The 19,635-nt window shown below is 37.9% G+C and overlaps 1 non-coding gene and 1 pseudogene across 1 annotated transcript; both read left to right on the plus strand.

The window, feature by feature from the left end:
- Positions 1 to 3,956: 3,956 nt before the first annotated feature.
- LOC147789000 (beta-galactosidase-like) lies at positions 3,957 to 6,973 on the plus strand (annotated as a pseudogene).
- Positions 6,974 to 11,543: 4,570 nt separating this feature from the next.
- On the plus strand, positions 11,544 to 11,627 carry TRNAL-CAA (transfer RNA leucine (anticodon CAA)). Its single transcript has one exon. It is a non-coding gene; the product is annotated as a tRNA-Leu (tRNA).
- Positions 11,628 to 19,635: the final 8,008 nt, after the last annotated feature.

Here is a 19,635-nt window from a genome sequence, read left to right on the forward strand (position 1 = left end):
AGAATCAAGACTCTTCTAGAACCCTCTAAAGAACTCCTAGGAATCTATGACCTTCTAGAATTACTCACGCTAAGATGGGTTCATATGGTTACAAATGAAAGTTACAACTTACGCCTCAAGGAATTATAGACCTTAAAAACTTACAAGATTGAGAATCAAGAACAACACCACACAAGCTTTACTAGGTACCACTCAAGGACGAGGGATCAAGGTCCCCAAACTCAGAAACTCAAGAATGCTAGGTAATACTCTAATCATGTACAAAGTCACCATGACCTCCCACCAAGCGGTGCTTTCTAAGGCTCAAGAATTCCTCTTCTAGGTGGGATGCCCTGCACCATGTTTTCTTTTCCGGATGTCATGTTTGGCCTCAAGTTTCCTTCACCTAGATGAGATGCCCTGCACCATATTATGGGTACCCAAAAGATTTGCAGGATGCCATGTTCATGTATGCACCAACCATGTGACCTTTATGGTCTATCATGGGGAGTAGTCTAGGGCCACGGAGGAACAAGAAGAGAGTAAGTTACCTTAACCAAGAATCAAGAACCTCCTAAGACCTCCCATGGTACAACATGCTCATGACTTAGACTACACTGCTTGGAACGCATGAAGCCTTGAGCGTAGGTATTCAGAATGTATTATAGGGCAAGCCCTTGATGTAAAATTAGACTACATCGCTTGGAACGTAAGATGCCTTGGATGTAGGTTTTCAGACTATGTCACTTGGAACACATGAAGCCTTGGGCATAGGTTAGAAGACCGTATCAAAGAGCAAGCCCTAAGATGCGGGTTAAGACTACGTCGCTTGGAACACATGAAGCCTTGGACGTAGGTTAAGGCTGTGTCGCTTGGAACGCATGAAGCCTTGGACATAGGTTAACGCTGTGTCGCTTGGAACGCATGAAGCCTTGGACACAGGATTGTCAAGTGCATGGCTAGTGCCGTAAATCCTAGGGGGAGTGTCTTGGAGAACGAATCAAGAACCAAGAAAGTACCAAGAATAAGAGAAAGATCAAGGGCTAGAACATTGATCAAGATCCTAGTTCTAAGGACAAAAACTAAGAACCATGGTACTAAGGCCTTTAAAGGATAACCAAGGTTTCAAAATCTAGGGACCAAGGTCCTCCAGATAGATCATGATAAGAACCCCAAGTAAAGAACAAGAAGTAGAGTGCCTATGTACTTACCACAAGAACAAGAATAAGAACAAAAACAAGACAAGAACAAAGAATGTGGTACCCTAGCATATCAAGGACACGACTAAGAGCCTACAAGTAGGCTACTTACTAAGTTTTTGTACTCATTCCTTACTCTCCATTTTTTTTTTCAGGTAATAAGAAGCTAGTCGAGATCGGGAGCAGGTGCCATAGACTAATCTCACCCGTCGTCCTCAACCCTTTTGTCTTAAAATATTTTGTGTATGTTCCTTATTTTGTGTTTTAAATACTTATGTATAAACTTTATTTTGATATAATGTAAATATAATATTTTAAATTCCTTTGTTTTATTTTGCGAAAAATTGACCCATCTTTTAGAGTCATCGAGTCAACCCGGTCCTTACAGCTTTGTTCCCTTCTCTAACGATGTGGGATCTCATGCTATCATTCAATCATACATTGATATTTCACTTACTTACAAGCACTAATGTACTTTATCAAATTAATATCAATTAGTTCAACTATATATCAAGTATCATTACATGAACCCTCTTAGTTTAGGATAGTTCTATATGCTAATAGTTACTATCATACTTAAATAAATGAATTTTCACAAACATAAACTTCAATGAACTTTATACAAAAATCTTTGCAATTAAACATGCTTTAACACGTTAAATTGGTCAATTCAACCATATAAGATGTAAATTAAATATCAATTCATAAACGTATTTAATCTATAAGCAATACTTAAATGGAGAAATCCAAATAGTTACGCAATCTAAGTTTTTTTCAAGCTATTTTCCTCTTTTAAATTTTTCAAAATCTTCCCATTAGTTTCTAAAATAAAAAATTATAATAGTTGCATTTAACTCAAAAAATTGTAAAACAAAGATGTTAAAGTGAATCAAAATAGATAAAAGTAATCCAACGGGTCCGATTCAATTCAACCAACAACACTTGTTATTCAACCTCCATTTTCACAAATGGATGTCTCAGGTGTCACTTTCCTTCAATTTCCATTTTTCATATCTTCAAGCTCGATTCTATCCTTATTTGATGCCTTCACCAAAAGTATAGTGCTCATCTAGATGAATTTATTGAGATAATAATCAAGAAAAATCATTGACTCTACCGGTAGAATTTTATGGAGTACTTTTTAGAAATAAAAATAACCTAAAATCATTTTTGTAAGACTAAAATTCTAATGGGAATTAATTTTTCTAATTTTTTTTTTAAGTGAGATTTTATTGAGAGTCTTAAAGACTGAATTTCAAAATGAGATAGAAAGAAAAAATGCTTTGCAAATTCCTAAGAACTCGAGAACAATATAAAAAGTAAAAAATACTATTAAAAATTTTAATTCACATTTCACATTCTTTCCATTTTTAATCTTTATGATTGTTTCAAAAATCCATTTTATATAGTTTTTTTTAGGAAATCCAAAAAGTAGCAATCTCCCTTCGACACCAAATTTTGTCACCCAATGTCATTAAAAAATAGGAAAGAGCTAGGCTAGTTTAGAATAGGGCACAAGAGCTAGGCTTGTTTCACATGACTTAGGTCACTATATTTTTAGTAGACCCAGCATTCTACGATCGTGAGCGACAATTAGTTACGTAGACCTTTGTGCTCCCATGAATTGGATTAGCCTTAAAAAGCTAGTCCTGAGACCTTTGTGTTCCCATGAATTGGATTAGCCTTAAAAAGCTAGTCCTGAGCGACGTAGAAATATGAGATGTGATTTAAACTGCCTAGATACCCTAAGAACCATTTAAACTGTAGTGATAGCTGTCATTCCTATTCCCTTTCCTAGTAGTGCACCAACCTATTCACTATTCTGACAATGCAAACCTAGAGATGACACACATCATCTAGTAGATCCGCATTGCAAAAATTAGTTCACAATAATATGAGTTGTCAGAAGTGGGATATGAAACCACACACTCTTACCAGAACCAAAACTTGAGTCTAGCACTTTAGACCACTCAGCCATCCTAACTACTTATTGTTAGATATCACATTGGTTTGAGAGGGGAATGAAACATTCCTTACAAGGGCGTGTAAACGTCTCTCTAGTAGACACGTTTTAAAACTGTGAGGCTAACAGCGATACGTAACGGACTAAAATAGACAATATCCGCTAGCTGTTGGAGAGAGGAATGAAACAATCCTTATAAGGGTACGGAAACCTCTTCCTACTAGGCACGTTTTAAAACTGTGAGACCAATAGAAATACCTAATGGGCGAAAATGAACAATGTCTACTGGTAGTGAGCTTAGACTTTTACAAATGATATTAGAGCTGGTCACCAGATGATGTGCTAGTGAGAACGCTAGGCCTTCAGAAAGAAGATTGTGAGATCCCACATCTATTGGAGAGGGGAAGAAACATTTCTTATGAGGGTTTGAAAACCTCTTCCTAGTACATGCGGTTTAAAAACCGTGAGGCTGACGGCGATACGTAATGAACAAAAGTGGACAATATGAACTTGTGGTGGGCTTGGATTGTAACAAATGATTGCTTGGAATAACTTAGTTGGTTAGAGCATGTGGTTAACACCAGAAGGTTAGATGTTCAAGCCCTCCATAACAAATTTTTTTATTTTCTACCGGTTCAATCCATTATCCTCCTAGCACTCCTGTGTTTTGGAATGCTCACGAGCTTCAACAAGGACAAATAATTTACATATAGATATTACTCTTTTTTTTAATAAATTATTATTTTTAAGGAGGACCCATCATATTGCCCAAATTTTATTTTATTTTTCATTAATTAATTTTTTTAATAGATTGAAATGAATATGGAAACTTAAAAAGATCATATGGACAAGCTGGAAATGAATATGTGAAGTGGTGTGCTGATTTGGCACTTTCTTACAATGTCAGCATTCCTTGGATCATGTGTCAAGAGGATAATGCTCCTAAGCCTATAGTATGAATTTATTTTACTGTGACCAGTTCAAACCCAATAGCAAAAACAGTCCTAAGATGTGGATTCCTAAGATGTGGATTGAGAATTGGATGGCTCGTATTTAATTTTTTTATTTAATTAATTTAATGATTTATTTTAAGAAAATGAAGTTTTTTACCCTAAAATAATTAGGTTCAAAGCTTGGGATTCAAGAGATCCATTGAGAACCGCTGAGGATCTTGCATTTGCTGTGGGAAGTTTCTTCCAATATGGTGGAATCCTGCAAAATTACTACATGGTACACACCTACGGCTATCATATAACAAGTTTTTCTTTTGCAAATTCTTATATTTTGTTCCTTCAAAAGTATCATGGTGGAACGAACTTTGGTAGAACTTCGGGAGGTCCTTATATCACCACATCGTATGACTACAACGCAACTCTCCGATGAATATGGTACATTCTCGACTTGTTTAGATTTTGATCCCGATCGTAATTTGAGTATGATATCTGGTGTGTTGAGTTTAGTGATGATGAGTTGTGTTTAGTTAGGGAATATGGCCCGGCCAAAGTGGGGACATTTGAAGCAACTTCATGATCTTGTAAAGTCTATGGAGGAAGTTTTGACCTATGGTGATGTCAATCACACTGAATAGGACCACTTGACAATAGTAAGTATCTTTCTCTCCATCCCTATATATGTCATTTGGTGAGCGAAAGACGGGAGAGGGAGAGCGAAGCTTTCTCACTCTCGTCTCCATTCTCCGTTTAAACGAGAATTTTACCCTCTATTTGAGGCTGGTTCCCATAGGTGAAATAGACATACGGGATAGGGAAGCTTTCCAACTCCCTTCCCCATTCTCCATTTAAACGAAAATTTCTCCTTCCATTTGAGGTAGATTCTTGTAACTTAAATGGACATCTCTAATCTAATTGTCACTTACAACATTTGTAACAGGCAACAAGTTACACCTACAAGGGGAATCAAGTTGTTTCTTTGAAAATGCAAAAAATGGTGACAAAGATATCACCTATGGAAACAGAACCTACAAAGTTCGTGGTTGGTCAGTAAGCATTCTTCCTGATTGCAAAACTGAAGTTTACAACACTGCTGAGGTCAATATCTCATTCACTGACATTCATCTCTACCCTTAATAATGATCTCTAATATCATTTCTATGAATACTAGGTGAACACTCAAGAAACAATAAGGGAGAAGGTTTCAAACTAGGTGGCAAACTTCAAAGAGCCATTGCAATGGCAATGGAGAAACGAAAAAATAGAATTCGTATCACGTGAAGGTGAAGTTTCTGGATGTCCGATGACTGCCAATCGCCTTCTTGACAAAAAGGTTCTCATAGATGATTCCAGTGATTACTTGTGGTACATTACTAGGTAAATTTACTCTTTATCTTTTCTTTAATCCCTCTTCATTAATCTTAATCATACTGATTAGACTAATCCTACCTTCCGCTTCCATCTTACTAGATCTGATCCACCTTTTTGGCAAGAATGTAAAACTTTGTGTTAAGACCAATGGCCACATACTTCATGCATTCTTGAACGGCCACATACTTCATGCATTCTTGAACGGGAGACATATTGGTAAACTCACTACTCTTAGATCATTTATGTTCATCAAATGACATGACAATTTGCTTCATAATTCAACTCCAGGATCACAACATGCTCAAAAGAACAAATATAGTTTCGTATTTGAGAAGAAAATAAGTGATCTATTGTATGGATTCAACCAAATTTCTCTACTAAGTGCCGCATTGGATTGCTTGTAAGTACATGAAAATTTGAATGGAATTTGAAAACTATCCTTCTCAAACTCTTCCATGAACTATCCTTCTCCAACTCTTCCATGCCAACCTGAGATTTTGAATTGATGAACAGAATTATGGAGCGCACTTTGAGAATATTGACGCAGGAGTTCATTGCCTAGTTGAATTGATTGTTGATGGAGAAACAATAAGGAATTTGTCAAGTGAATGACATTACAAGGTTGGTTTGGATGGTGAAAAGTCTGAATTTTTCAATCTCAATTATCAATTAAGGGAGCCCTGGAACTATGGCAATCTCCCATTGAATCAGAATTTTGTTTGGTATAAGGTACTGAATCGTTTCTAATTTTGAAGTGTTCTTGTTAGTATAATGATTTGAAATGTTCGTAAGTTTATGATTGGTTGTTTGGTATAGTCCACTTTCCAAACTCCGAGCGGAAGTGAAGTAGTAATAGTGGATTTGATGGACATGGGGAAGGGTCATGCTTGGGTTAATGGACTCAGCATTGGAAGGTATTGGCCAAGTTATTTTTCTAATGAGAATGACTTCTCTTCAAATTGTGACTTCCGTGGGGCTACTAATTGTGGAAAGCCTACTCAAAGATGGTATATTCTTGAGGAGTTCTTAGATTTTGAACTCTCTATTAAACATCCTATAACTTTTAGCGTAAGTGAATGTCTGGTTTTTTTTTAACTTTCAGGTACCATATCCCAAGATCTTACATGAATTATGGGAAAGAAAATACACTGATTTTATTTGAAGAGTTTGGTGGGACGCCATTGGATATAGATATCCAAACAACGAGGATGAAAAAGGTATGTGCAATGCCTTATGCAAGAAGCACGTTGGAGCTATCGTGCCATGATCGAACCATCTCTAATATCAATTTTGTGAGCTTTGGGAACCCCATGGCAGTTGTGACAATTTCCAGAAGGGTTCCTGCGAGTCCTCCACTGCCTTATCAGTCATCAAGAAGGTATAAATCTCTTTTTGTTAAATGGATGACACTCTGGATTTTGGGTTTTTTTGTAATGAATTTGTTTGAATTTTGATTGAAATTACAGGCATGTCTTGGACAAAGGGAATGCTCCATTGATGTTTTAGAATAGAATCTTGGATCAACTGGTTGCAAGAAACGTAAGCGACTCGCTGTTCAAGTTACTTGTTAGAACATTTTGCTTTCTAGGTTTTTAGGTTTTTAGACTTGATATCATTTTCACTTTTGTGTTCTTCAAATTTGATACGACTTTCCATATTGTTTTAGGTTTAGGATGTTAGGCTTGTTAATATTTATTCTGTTCAAAGGTTATAGTAGTTTAGGTTTTTAGACTCGTTATAATTTTCCCTTTTATGTTCTTCAGATTTGATACAACATTTCCTATTGTTTTAAGGTTAGGATGTTAGGCGTGTTAATATTTAGTCTGTTCAAAGGATTAATGGTTCATTCCTTCCATCACTGGCCTCTTTCTTCTTCTTCCCTTTCTTCTTCTCCCATACCCAACAGTTCAATTAATTCCACATCATTAAGCCAGCACATTCGCAATTGAGCCAGCCAACAAATTCATAATAGAGCCACATCATTAAGCCAGATTCATACTAAAGCCACATCATTAAGAGATTCATAATAGAGCCACATCATTAAGCCACAGCCACGTCATTAAGCTAGCAGATTCATAATAGAGTCAAGCCAGCAGATTCATACTAAACCCACATCATTGCTAAAGTCACATCAAGCCGGCAGATCATAATAGAGTCACATCATTTGATGGTGTTGTTATAACAGATGCGGAAGCAATTTGGATTTTAGGCACTCTAAGTACATCAATTATAGTAAATTAGCTAGCATGTTCATATGCATTAAAATTCAAGGAGTTTGAGTACTAACCTTTTACAGTTCAAATTCCTTTTTCCTCACGAACCGGTTTCGAACCATCACTAATGTCTTCCCTACTATTCTCTGACCTTAGAACGGGGACGGGGACTATGGAATCTGGTGAGTGACTAAACTTGGAAAGGATTTAGTATATGTGAACAGAGAGTTTGTGAGGTTTTTCTCAAGGTTTTTTAAAGAAACTTTCCATTTACCTTGATCACTCTATTTATAGAGTCACATGGACATGTTCATGCAATTTTGAGATTACCAAATTTTGACACTCAAGATTCCACTCAAATGTGTGGGATTATGTGGCAAGCATAAAGTTTGAGTTAACCAAATTTTGACACACAAAATTTCACTCAAATTTGTCGGGTTTATTTGACAAGCATGCAAGTTTGGTTAAACCAAATTTTGACACTCAATATTTCACTAACTCAAACATAAATTTTTCCATGAAGTGAAGTCAACATTTTGACTTTCTCCATTTTACTTCAATATTTAGTTTAAATAATTAATTTCAAATTAAAGTAATATTAAACGATTAATTAAACAATTTAATTAATATTTAACATTAATTCAAATGTCAATCCCAATCAATTCCGACACACTTTGATTAAAATATCTAAATCTTATTTAAATAAATATCTCTGATTCTCACTTTTTGTTTAATTCCTAAATAAAACAAAAAAATGTGGTTACATATATCGTATATATTTAGCGCATATTCCCTAATTTGAATTTGAACACTTCGAACTCACTGGTCATACTATTGTATGCTTTAGTCCGATATGAGCTAGTAGGGGGACCTAATGGGCCTATAAATCATGGGCTCCAACGATCCGAGATTAACCGGCTAAACTCATTAACCTTGTTACCAACATTCGTTAACTACTAGAACACTCCACTATAGCCTAATAGCTGCACCCTCTCACTATAGATATAGTTCTGTCCATTTGATATAACCATGATTAGTAAGTCAATCCTTCACAGGTTGTTCGTAACTAGAGCTGGGTCAATTTACCGTTTTACCCCTGAAGTTACTCCTTGTTCCTTATGTTCCACTGATCCTCTAATGAACAATTGGTTTGTGGTCCAACCAGTAAACCAAATCTCTCTCAGGCCAATGAGAGGGTAGGGTCCCTTGTTCAAGACCTAGAGTCAGTATTTAAGGGAACAACCTCTCTACTATCCCTAAAAGTGGGTAGGAGTGAAGTCCATCTTGCACCCTATGTTCCCAGCTATTCACCCAGTCTTACCCCTTAAATGGGAGGCTGATTGAATCGGCGAACTCGGGCCACTCTCACCCATGCAAATCTAAGGATAATTTCGGGCCACTCTCACCCATGCAAATCTAAGGATAATTTCGAATAAACAGGAGTTCATAGTTAGCTCAGGATTAAGATCGAGTTACTTAGGTCATCGAATGAAAAAATCAGTCACAACAGTAAACGACATTATAAAGTGAGAGTGATTTTCTTCATGGTTCGATCTTATGCAACACTCATTGCATAGGACGCCCCCACTCACATGTTTCCACATGTACAATTTAGTGATCACATTGTTTATATTATATATAAAAGTAGGCCGCATCTATAGTGTCCCCAGAATAAGGTACTCAGCCTTATCCCTGTACTATAGATCATTTTGACTATAAACTTGAACTTGATCTACTCTTATGTCTCTACATATAGTTCAAGTAATCATACTATAGCCAGAGTGTTCTTCGTTTATTGGGTTTTGATTAATGATCGTAAAATTTACTTTATTCAATAACAATCTTTATTGAATAAACATCAATAATAACTTTATTGAAAATAGAATATGTTTTTGTTTACAAACTATGAGTTTTAGGACATAAAACCCAACAGTTTCTCCCCTCAATTTCTTCATGAAACTTAAAGACGGTATTATAAGGAAGAGCTAGGAATGATTTCATACATTCTCCTAGATTGTAGCCTAAGATATTCGCTTCCAAAGTTCGTCCAAAATATGATTTCTTGCCGAAGCGAAAACAGAGGATTTCTTATTGAGTATCCGATTCTAGGGATTTTCAAGGCTCGATTTCTTCACGAAACCTCTTCCTTATTCTTTCCAAAAGCAACATGAATTAGTTTGGAGGAACCAAGTTGAGTGTGTGTCCCCAATTTTGGAGAATAATCCTCAGTCTGCAAGTTAGCGAAATGCCAAAAAATCGATCTCTTGGGTAGCTTGTTCTACAACGTTTCAGCACTCGATTCCTTCATCAAAGTTACTCAAATTCATCTTTCGAATCTAAAGAAATTCTTAATTTGAAGGAAAAGGGACCGTAGATAAGAATTCGAAACTTACCCCCAATTTGAGACCAAAATAGATTTTCTTCAATTGAGCACGTTCCTAAGGTTATTTCTCTTTGAGGCCTTCTATAGAAACATTCCTTGAAGGTGTAGAAAGTTACTGGGATCGTCCTAACTCGATGAATTCTTGTGTATCCTCGGATCGGATATTTTAGTTTTCCTTAAAGCTCTTTAATGGCGGATTGGATTGGGGGAATGATTTCTAGGCACTTTCAGCACTCTATTCCTTCATAGAACTTATGGGTAATCATGTTTACAAACTATAAGAATAGGTTTGAAAGGAAATAGTTGGGAATTGCTCTCTAATTTGGAAGAAACCCGAGAGTAGGAGACCTAAAATCTAAATGCTTATTGCCTACGATTTGGAGCTCGAACTTGCTCGATTCTTGTTCCAAACTATTCCCCAACTTCAAACTTTACAGGGGAAGCTTCAACCAACATTGAGAGCTCCAGAATCGTTGTGAATTGGAGGTTAGATTTTTTGTAAAATCGGTCGGAAATATCATCTCCAATCAATGAGCTACCGACCTTGGTTTTGAATCCTAGTCGTTGGATGTGATAATCAATAAGTGTTCTAGAATATATCCAACTTGGGAGGATATCCAACGGCTAAGAGTCGATATTCGATGGATTTTGTGCAAGTAGTTAGGATGGTTGAGTGCTCTAAGGCGCAAGACTCAAGTTTTGGTCCTCATAAGAGGGCGTGGGTTCAAATCCCACTTCTAACATCCATATTATTGTTAGGCAAAACGTGAGCCGAAGAACCATTATGTGATGATGGGCTTGGGTTGAAAGAATATAAATTGAACTCACCGGTGTTTTTTAAAAGTGTCAAAACATGATTTTGGTTAGTTCTCGTACACAAGACAATCACATGCTAGAAGGTGGGCTTGAACCTCCAACCTTATGGTTAACAACCACATGCTCTAACCAACTGAGCTATTCCAACCAATCATTTTGTTGCAATCCAAGACCACTATTAGTTGATATTGTCTACTTTCGTTCGTTGCGTCTCGTTATCTCTCTCACGGTTTTAAACCACATCCACTAGGGAGAGGTTTTCAGATTCTTATAAGAAATGTTTCTTCACCTCTCTAATCGATGTGGGATCTCACTATTGATCTCTTCTGAGGGCTAAGTGTCCTCACTGGCACATCGCCTAGTGACTAGCTCTGATGTCATTTGTAAAAGTCCAAGGTCACTGCTAGCAGACATTGTCCATTTTTGTCATTGGGTATTGGTATGAGCCTCACAGTTTTAAAACGCGCCTATTAGGGAGAGGTTTTCGCACCCTTATTAAGATTGTTTCCTTCCTCTCTCCAACAGCTAGTAGATATTATCTATTTTAATCCGTTACGTATCGTCGTCAGCCTCACAGTTGTAAAATGCGTCTACTAGGGAGACGTTTACACACACATATACAGAATGCTAAATCCCCTCTCAAACCAATCCTGGAATGCACAATAAGCAGTTAGGATGGTCGAGTGGTCTAAGGCGCCAGACTCAAGTTTTGGTCCTCGTAAGAGGGCGTGGGTTCAAATCCCACTTCTGACATCCATATTAACCGGCGTGGGTTCAAATCCCACTTCTGACATCCATATTAACCATTATGTGATTGATGTGATGGGTCAAAAGAATGAAACTTTGTACCATCTCATGGATATCACATTTCAACTTTTCAAAGTTAAGAAATGGAGGCCGTGGAATCAAATCCCACTTCTGACATCCATATTATTGTTAGGCAAAACGCGATCCAAAGTGGATAATATCTACTACCATTATGTGATTGATGTGATGGGTCAAAAGAATGAAACTTTGTACACTTTGTACCATCATGGATATCACATTTCAACTTTTCAAAGTTAAGAAATGGAACTGGAACTTTGTGGGTCAAAAGAATGAAACTTTGTACACTTTGTACCATCATGGATATCACATTTCAACTTTTCAAAGTTAAGAAATGGAACTGGAACTTTGTATGTTTAGTATGTAAATGGAACTGGAACTTTGTAGTTTGTCTCTCCTAGGGAGAAAAGTAGAGATGCAAACTTTGTACACTTTGTACCATCATGGATATCACATTTCAACTTTTCAAAGTTAAGAAATGGAACACTTTGTACCATCATGGATATCACATTTCAACTTTTCAAAGTTAAGAAATGGAACTGGAACTTTGTGGGTCAAAAGAATGAAACTTTGTACACTTTGTCCCATCATGGATATCACATTTCAACTTTTCAAAGTTAAGAAATGGAACTGGAACTTTGTATGTTTAGTATGTAAATGGAACTGGAACTTTGTATGTTTAGTATGTAAATGGAACTGGAACTTTGTAGTTTGTCTCTCCTAGGGAGAAAAGTAGAGATGCAACTAAAAATTTCGAAAAGCACCAGTCTTTATCAACTAAAAATTTCGAAAAGCACCAGTCTTTATCAACTAAAAAAGAAGCGCACCCGTCTTTATCAACTAAAAAAGAAGCGCACCCGTCTTTATCAACTAAAAAAGAAGCGCACCAGTCTTAGCGCACCAGTCTTTATCAACTAAAAAAGAAGCGCACCAGTCTTTATCAACTAAAAAAGAAGCGCACCAGTCTTTATCAACTAAAAAAGAAGCGCACCAGTCTTTATCAACTAAAAAAGAAGCGCACCAGTCTCACCAGTCTTTATCAACTAAAAAAGAAGCGCACCAATCTTTATCAACTAAAAAAGAAGCGCAACAGTGCGGAGAGATGCAACTAAAAAAGAAGCGCAAGCATTTCAGAGATTTGTTTGTCTCCTAGGGAGAAGATATTGTCACCGGTCTTTATCAACTAAAAAAGAAGCATTTCAGAGATTTGTTTGTCTCCTAGGGAGAAGATTGTTGTTGGAGAACATTGTCACCAGTCTTTATCAACTAAAAAAGAAGCATTTCAGATATTTGTTTGTCTCCTAGGGAGAAGATTGTCACCGGTCTTTATCAACTAAAAAAGAAGCATTTCAGAGATTTGTTTGTCTCCTAGGGAGAAGAAGGAGAGAAGCATTTCAGAGAGGGAGAGAAGCATTTCAGAGATAGAGAAGCATTTCAGAGATTTGTTTGTCTCCTAGGGAGAAGATTGTCACCAGTCTTTTGTCTCCTAGGGAGAAGAAGGAGAGATGCAACTAAAAATTTGTAACTTTATACCATCATGGATATCAGTTGAACTTACCAGGGAGAACTAAACTAAAAATTTGTTTGCCTAGAAGGAGAGATGCGGAGAGATGCAACTAAAAATTTCAGAGAAGATGATGCAGGGAGAGATGCAACTAAAAATTTGTTAGATGCAACTAAAAATTTGTTTGTCTCCCAGGGAGAAGAAGGAGAGATGCGGAGAGATGCAACTAAAGATTTGTCACCAGTCTTTATCAACTAAAAAAGAAGCATTTAAGAGATTTGTTTGTCTCCTAAGGAGAAGAAGGAGAGATGCAACTAAAAATTTAGGCATTTCGGAGAAGATGATGCAAGGAGAGATGCATTAAGGAGCGGGGACGCGAGGGCCTCCCAAAGGAATTAGGTTCAGTTGCTAAAAATTTGTTTGTCTCCTGGGGAGAAGAAGGAGAGATGCAACTAAAAATAGTCTTTATCAACTAAAAAAGAAGCATTTGAGAGATTTGTTTGTCTCCTCGGGAGAAGAAGGAGAGATGCAACTAAAAATTCAAGCATTTCGGAGAAGATGATGCAAGGAGAGATGCAACTAAAAATTTAAGCATTTCGGAGAAGATGATGCAAGGAGAGATGCAACTAAAAATTTGTTTGTCTCCTGGGGAGAAGGAGAGATGCAACTAAAAATTTGTTTGTCTCCTGGGGAGAAGGAGAGATGCAACTAAAAATTTGTTTGTCTACTATGGAGAAGAAGGAGAGATGCAACTAAAAATTTGTTTGTCTCCTAGGGAGAAGAAGGAGAGATGCAACTAAAAATTTGTTTGTCTCCTAGGGAGAAGAAGGAGAGATGCGGAGAGATGCAACTAAAAATTTGTCACCAGTCTTTATCAACTAAAAATTTGTCACCAGTCTTAATCAACTAAAATGAAGTATCACTAGTGTTTATCAACTAAAAAAGAAGCATCACCAGTGTTTATCAACTAAAAATTTGTCCTAGGGAGAAGAAGCAGGAGAAGAAGCATCACAGTTTTTATCAACTAAAAATTTGTCCTAGGGAGAAGAAGCAGGAGAAGAAGCATCACCATCAACTAAAAATTTGTCCTAGGGAGAAGAAGCATCACCATCAACTAAAAATTTGTCCTAGGGAGAAGAAGCATCACCAGTGTTTGATAGAAGAAGCAATAAACACGATTATAAGGTGTGCTTTATTCACATCAAGGTGGGCTTGAACCTTCGACCTTGTGGTTAACTTAAAAATTTGTCCTATGGAGAAGAAGCATAAACAGTGTTTATCAACTAAAAATTTGTCCTAGGGAGAAGAAGCATCACCAGTGTTTATCAACTAAAAATTTGACCTAGGGAGAAGAGCATCACCAGTGTTTATCAACTAAAAATTTGTCCTAGGGAGAAGAAGCATCAATCATCACCAGTGTGTGTTTATCAACTAAAAATTTGTCCTAGGGAGAAGAAGCATCAATCGCCAGTGTTTTTTGTTTATCAACTAAAAATTTGTCCTAGGGAGAAGAAGCATCAATCATCACCAGTGTGTGTTTATCAACTAAAACTTTGTCCTAGGGAGAAGAAGCATCAATCGCCAGTGTTTTTTGTTTATCAACTAAAAATTTTTCCTAGGGAGAAGAAGCATCAATCATCACCAGTGTGTGTTTATCAACTAAAACTTTGTCCTAGGGAGAAGAAGCATCAATCGCCAGTGTTTTTTGTTTATCAACTAAAAATTTGTCCTAGGGAGAAGAAGCATCAATCATCACCAGTGTGTGTTTATCAACTAAAACTTTGTCCTAGGGAGAAGAAGCATCAATCGCCAGTGTTTTTTGTTTATCAACTAAAAATTTGTCCTAGGGAGAAGAAGCATCAATCGCCTAGGACAAGAAGCATCAATCATCACCAGTGTGTGTTTATCAACTAAAAATTTGTCCTAGGGAGAAGAAGCATCAATCGCCAGTGTTTTTTGTTTATCAACTAAAAATTTGTCCTAGGGAGAAGAAGCATCAATCGCCAGTGTTTATCAACTAAAAATTTGTCCTAGGGAGAAGAAGCATCAATCGCCAGTGTTTATCAACTAAAAATTTGTCCTAGGGAGAAGAAGCATCAATCACCATTGTTTGCCAGTGTTTTTTGTTTATCAACTAAAAATTTGTCCTAGGGAGAAGAAGCATCAATCGCCAGTGTTTATCAACTAAAAATTTGTCCTAGGGAGAAAAAGCATCAATCACCAGTGTTTATCAACTAAAAAGAAGCATCAATCACCTAAAAATAATTTGTCGAAGAAGCATCAATCACCTAAAAATAATTTGTCCTAGGGAGAAGAAGCATCACTAGTGTTTGATAGAAGAAGCAATAAACACGATTATAAGGTGTGCTTGAACCTTCGACCTTGTGGTTAACTTCATTCATAATGCTAAAAGGTGGGCTTGAACCTTCAACCTTGTGATCAACAGCCACATGCTTTAACCAACTGAGCTATTCCAGCCAGTCATTTTGTTACAATCCAAGACCACTATTCGTTGATATTGTCTTCTTTCGTTCGTTACGTCTCGGTATCTCTCTCACGGTTTTAAACCGCATCCACTATGGAGAGGTTTTCAGATCCTTATAAGAAATGTTCTTTCACCTCTCTACTCGATGTGGGATCTCATTGGGATCTCACTATCGACCCCTTCTGAGGGCCAAGTGTCCTCACTGTTAGGTTATGAAGCCTGATACTAATTTATAGCTTGGTCAACGGTTATATCCGTAAAGCTATATATGATAAATAGCTATATATAGTAGATGGCTAAATCTGGTAAAGCTATATATAGTAAACTATACCATATATATATCTGATCCGGTAGAGCTTTGAAAATGTACTTTTCTATTCTTTGTACTCTCTCTTGTTGTAACCTGAAGTCATCAATAAAAAAAAAATCCTTTTAGCTAGAGTTCTCCTTGCAATTTTCACTATCTCATTCTTTGTTGTTCATCTAGATCGAGCGTGTGCGTTGTTGTGCGATCCTAACAATTGGTATCATAGCTAACAACTAGTATCGATCCTAACAACTGGTATCAGAGCCAGGCGGAAGTCAGAGCCAGGCGGAAGCCAGAGCCAGGCGGAAACCAGAGCCAGGCGGAAGTTAGAGTCAGGCGAAACTCACCACGATCTGTGAAGATGGAAAGTTCAAAGATTGGAATTGAGAAGTTCGATGGATTCGATTTCGATTTCTGGAAAATGCAGATTGAAGATTATCTGACCAGAAAGATCTTCACGAACCTTTGTTGGGGGTGAAGCCGGATACCATGACCACGGAACAGTGGAAGCTCAAGGATCGACAAGCCTTAGGGATGATCTGGTTGACGCTATCCAGAAACGTGGCGTTTAACATCATCAAGGAGAAGACAACGTCAGATCTAATGAAGGCGCTGTCAAATATGTATGAAAAATCGTCGGCTATGAACAAGGTGTATTTGATGCGGAGATTGTTATGAGTCCTTGTGAGAACTGCGTTATGAGCAAACATAAACGAGTTAGCTTCACAAAGACTGTTAGAGAATTGAAGAAAAGTACCGAAAGCGTCGCTGAAACTCCAGAGGGGGTTGTGTCGGCCGGAAGCGTCGCTAAAACTCCAGAGGAAGTTGCGTCGGCCAGAAGCAGCATCGCTGAAACTCCAGAGGGGGTTGTGTCGGCCGGAAGCGTCGCTGAAACTCCAGAGGGGGTTGTGTCGACCGGAAGCATCGCTGAAACACCAGAGGGGGTTGTGTCGGCCAGAAGCGTCGCTGAAACTCCAGAGGGGGTTGTGTCGGCTGGAAGCGTCGCTGAAACTCCAGAGGGGGTTGCGTCGACCGAAAGCGTCGCTGAAACTCCAGAGGGGGTTGCGTCGGCTGGAAGCGTCGCTGAAACTCCAGAGGAGGTTGCATGGGCCGGAAGACTCTTGCTAAAACACCAAAGGTGAAGCAAGTGGGAGTTGATGTTGAGTTGCTCAAAGATTCACAGAGTGATGTTGTAGCGGATACTCACGAAACTCCTGAGACTCTTGTTGAGAAACCAGAGGTGAAGCAAGTGGGAGTTGAGGTTGAGTTGCTCAAAGATTCACAGAGCGATGTTGTAGCGGATACTCAAGAAACTTCTGAGACCCTTGCTGAAACACCAGAGGTGAAGCAAGTGGGAGTTGAGGTTGAGTTGCTCAAAGATTCACAGAGTGATGTTGTAGCGGATACTCAAGAAACTCCTGAGACTCTTGCTGAGAAACCAGAGGTGAAGCAAGTGGGAGTTGAGGTTGAGTTGCTAAAAGATTCACATAGTGATGTTGTAGCAGATACTCAAGAAACTCCTGAGACTCATGCTGTTGGCGAGGAACCCGGTCTATCATTCAAAACACAAAAGGCGATGCCATTTCACTCGGAGGTTAGTTGAAGATGGTGATGTGTTTTGAGAAGATAGAGGGTGCAAAGAATCCAGCAAACATGTTGACAAAATGTGTTGATGTTGGAATATTGAGGTTGTGCAAAACCTCAATTGGTATGGTGCAGTGAAGATGCTCATGGTCGTTTGAGAGTGAAATTCTTAGTTGACTAGATCAGTCTCCAAGTGGTAGAATTGTTAGGTTATGGAGCCTGATACTTATTTATAGCTTGGTCAACGGTTATATCCGGTAAAGCTATATTTGGTAAAGCTATATTCGGTAAAGCTATATATGGTAAATAGCTATATATAGTAGATGGCTAAATCTGGTAAAGCTATATATAGTAAACTATACCATATATATATCTGGTCCGGTAGAGCTTTGAAAATGTACTTTTCTATTCTCTGTACTCTCTTGTTGTAACCTGAAGTCAACAATAAAAAAAAATTCTTTTAGCCAGAGTTCTCCTCGCAATTTTCACTATCCCATTCTTTGTTGTTCATTTAGATCGAGTGTGTGCGTTGTTGTGCGATCCTAACAATTGGTATCAGAGCTAACAACTTGTATCGATCCTAACACTCACTAGCACATCGCCTACTGAGAAGCTCTTATATCATTTCTAAAAGTCCAAGGCCACTGCTAGCAGACATTGTCCATTTTTTTCATTGGGTATTGCCATCAGCCTCACAGTTTTAAAATGCGCCTATTAGGGAGAGGTTTTCGCACCCTTATTAAGATTGTTTTCTTCCTCTCTCCAACAGCTAGTAGATATTATCTATTTTAAAACGTTACGTATAGTCGTCAGCCTCACAGTTGTAAAACGCGTCTACTAGGGAGACGTTTACACACACATATACGGAATGCTAAATCCCCTCCCAAACAAATCCTGGAATGCACAATAAGCAGTCAGGATGGCCGAGTGGTTGGGTTCAAATCCGACTTCTGACATCTATATTATTGTTAGGCAAAATGCGAGCCAGAGTGGATAATATCTAATACCATTATGTGATTGAAGAATCATTATTTACCAAATGATAATAACTTCGTACATTTCAACTTTTGAAAGTTAAGAAATGGAACTTTGTACGATTGTGGATATGACTAAAAATTTGTCCTAGGGAGAAGAAGGAATAAAACACGATTATAAGGTGTGCTTCATTCACATCGCTAAAAGGTGGGCCTTGAACCTTCGACCTTGTGGTTAACAGCCACACGCTCTAACCAACTGAGTTATTCCAGCCAATCATTTTGTTACAATCCAAGACCACTATTCGTTGATATTGTCTTCTTTCGTTCGTTACGTCTCGGTATCTCTCTCACGATTTTAAACCGCATCCACTAGGGAGAGGTTTTCAGATCCTTATAAGAAATGTTCTTTCACCTCTCTAATCGATGTGGGATCTCACTATCGACCCCTTCTGAGGGCCAAGTGTCCTCACTAGCACATCGCCTACTGAGTAGCTCTGATATCATTTGTAAAAGTCCAAGCCCACTGCTAGCAGACATTGTCCATTTTCATCATTGGGTATTGCCATCAGCCTCACAGTTTTAAAACGCGCCTATTAAGGAGAGGTTTTCGCACCCTTATTAATTTTGTTTCCTTCCTCTCTCCAACAGCTAGTAGATATTATCTATTTTAATCCGTTACGTATCGTCGTCAGACTCATAGTTGTAAAACGCGTCTAAGACGTTTACACACACATATACGGAATGCTAAAACCCCTCTCAAACTAATAAGAAATGTTCTTTCACCTCTCTAATCGATGTGGGATCTCACTATCGACCCCTTCTGAGGGCCAAGTGTCCTCACTAGCACATCGCCTACTGAGTAGCTCTGATATCATTTGTAAAAGTCCAAGCCCACTGCTAGCAGACATTGTCCATTTTCATCATTAGGTATTGCCATCAGCCTCACAGTTTTAAAACGCGCCTATTAAGGAGAGGTTTTCGCACCCTTATTAATTTTGTTTCCTTCCTCTCTCCAACAGCTAGTAGATATTATCTATGTTAATCCGTTACGTATCGTCGTTAGACTCATAGTTGTAAAA

Source organism: Cucurbita pepo, chromosome 16, assembly GCF_057944985.1.
Source record: "Cucurbita pepo subsp. pepo isolate OVF chromosome 16, ASM5794498v1, whole genome shotgun sequence".
NCBI lineage: Eukaryota > Viridiplantae > Streptophyta > Magnoliopsida > Cucurbitales > Cucurbitaceae > Cucurbita > Cucurbita pepo.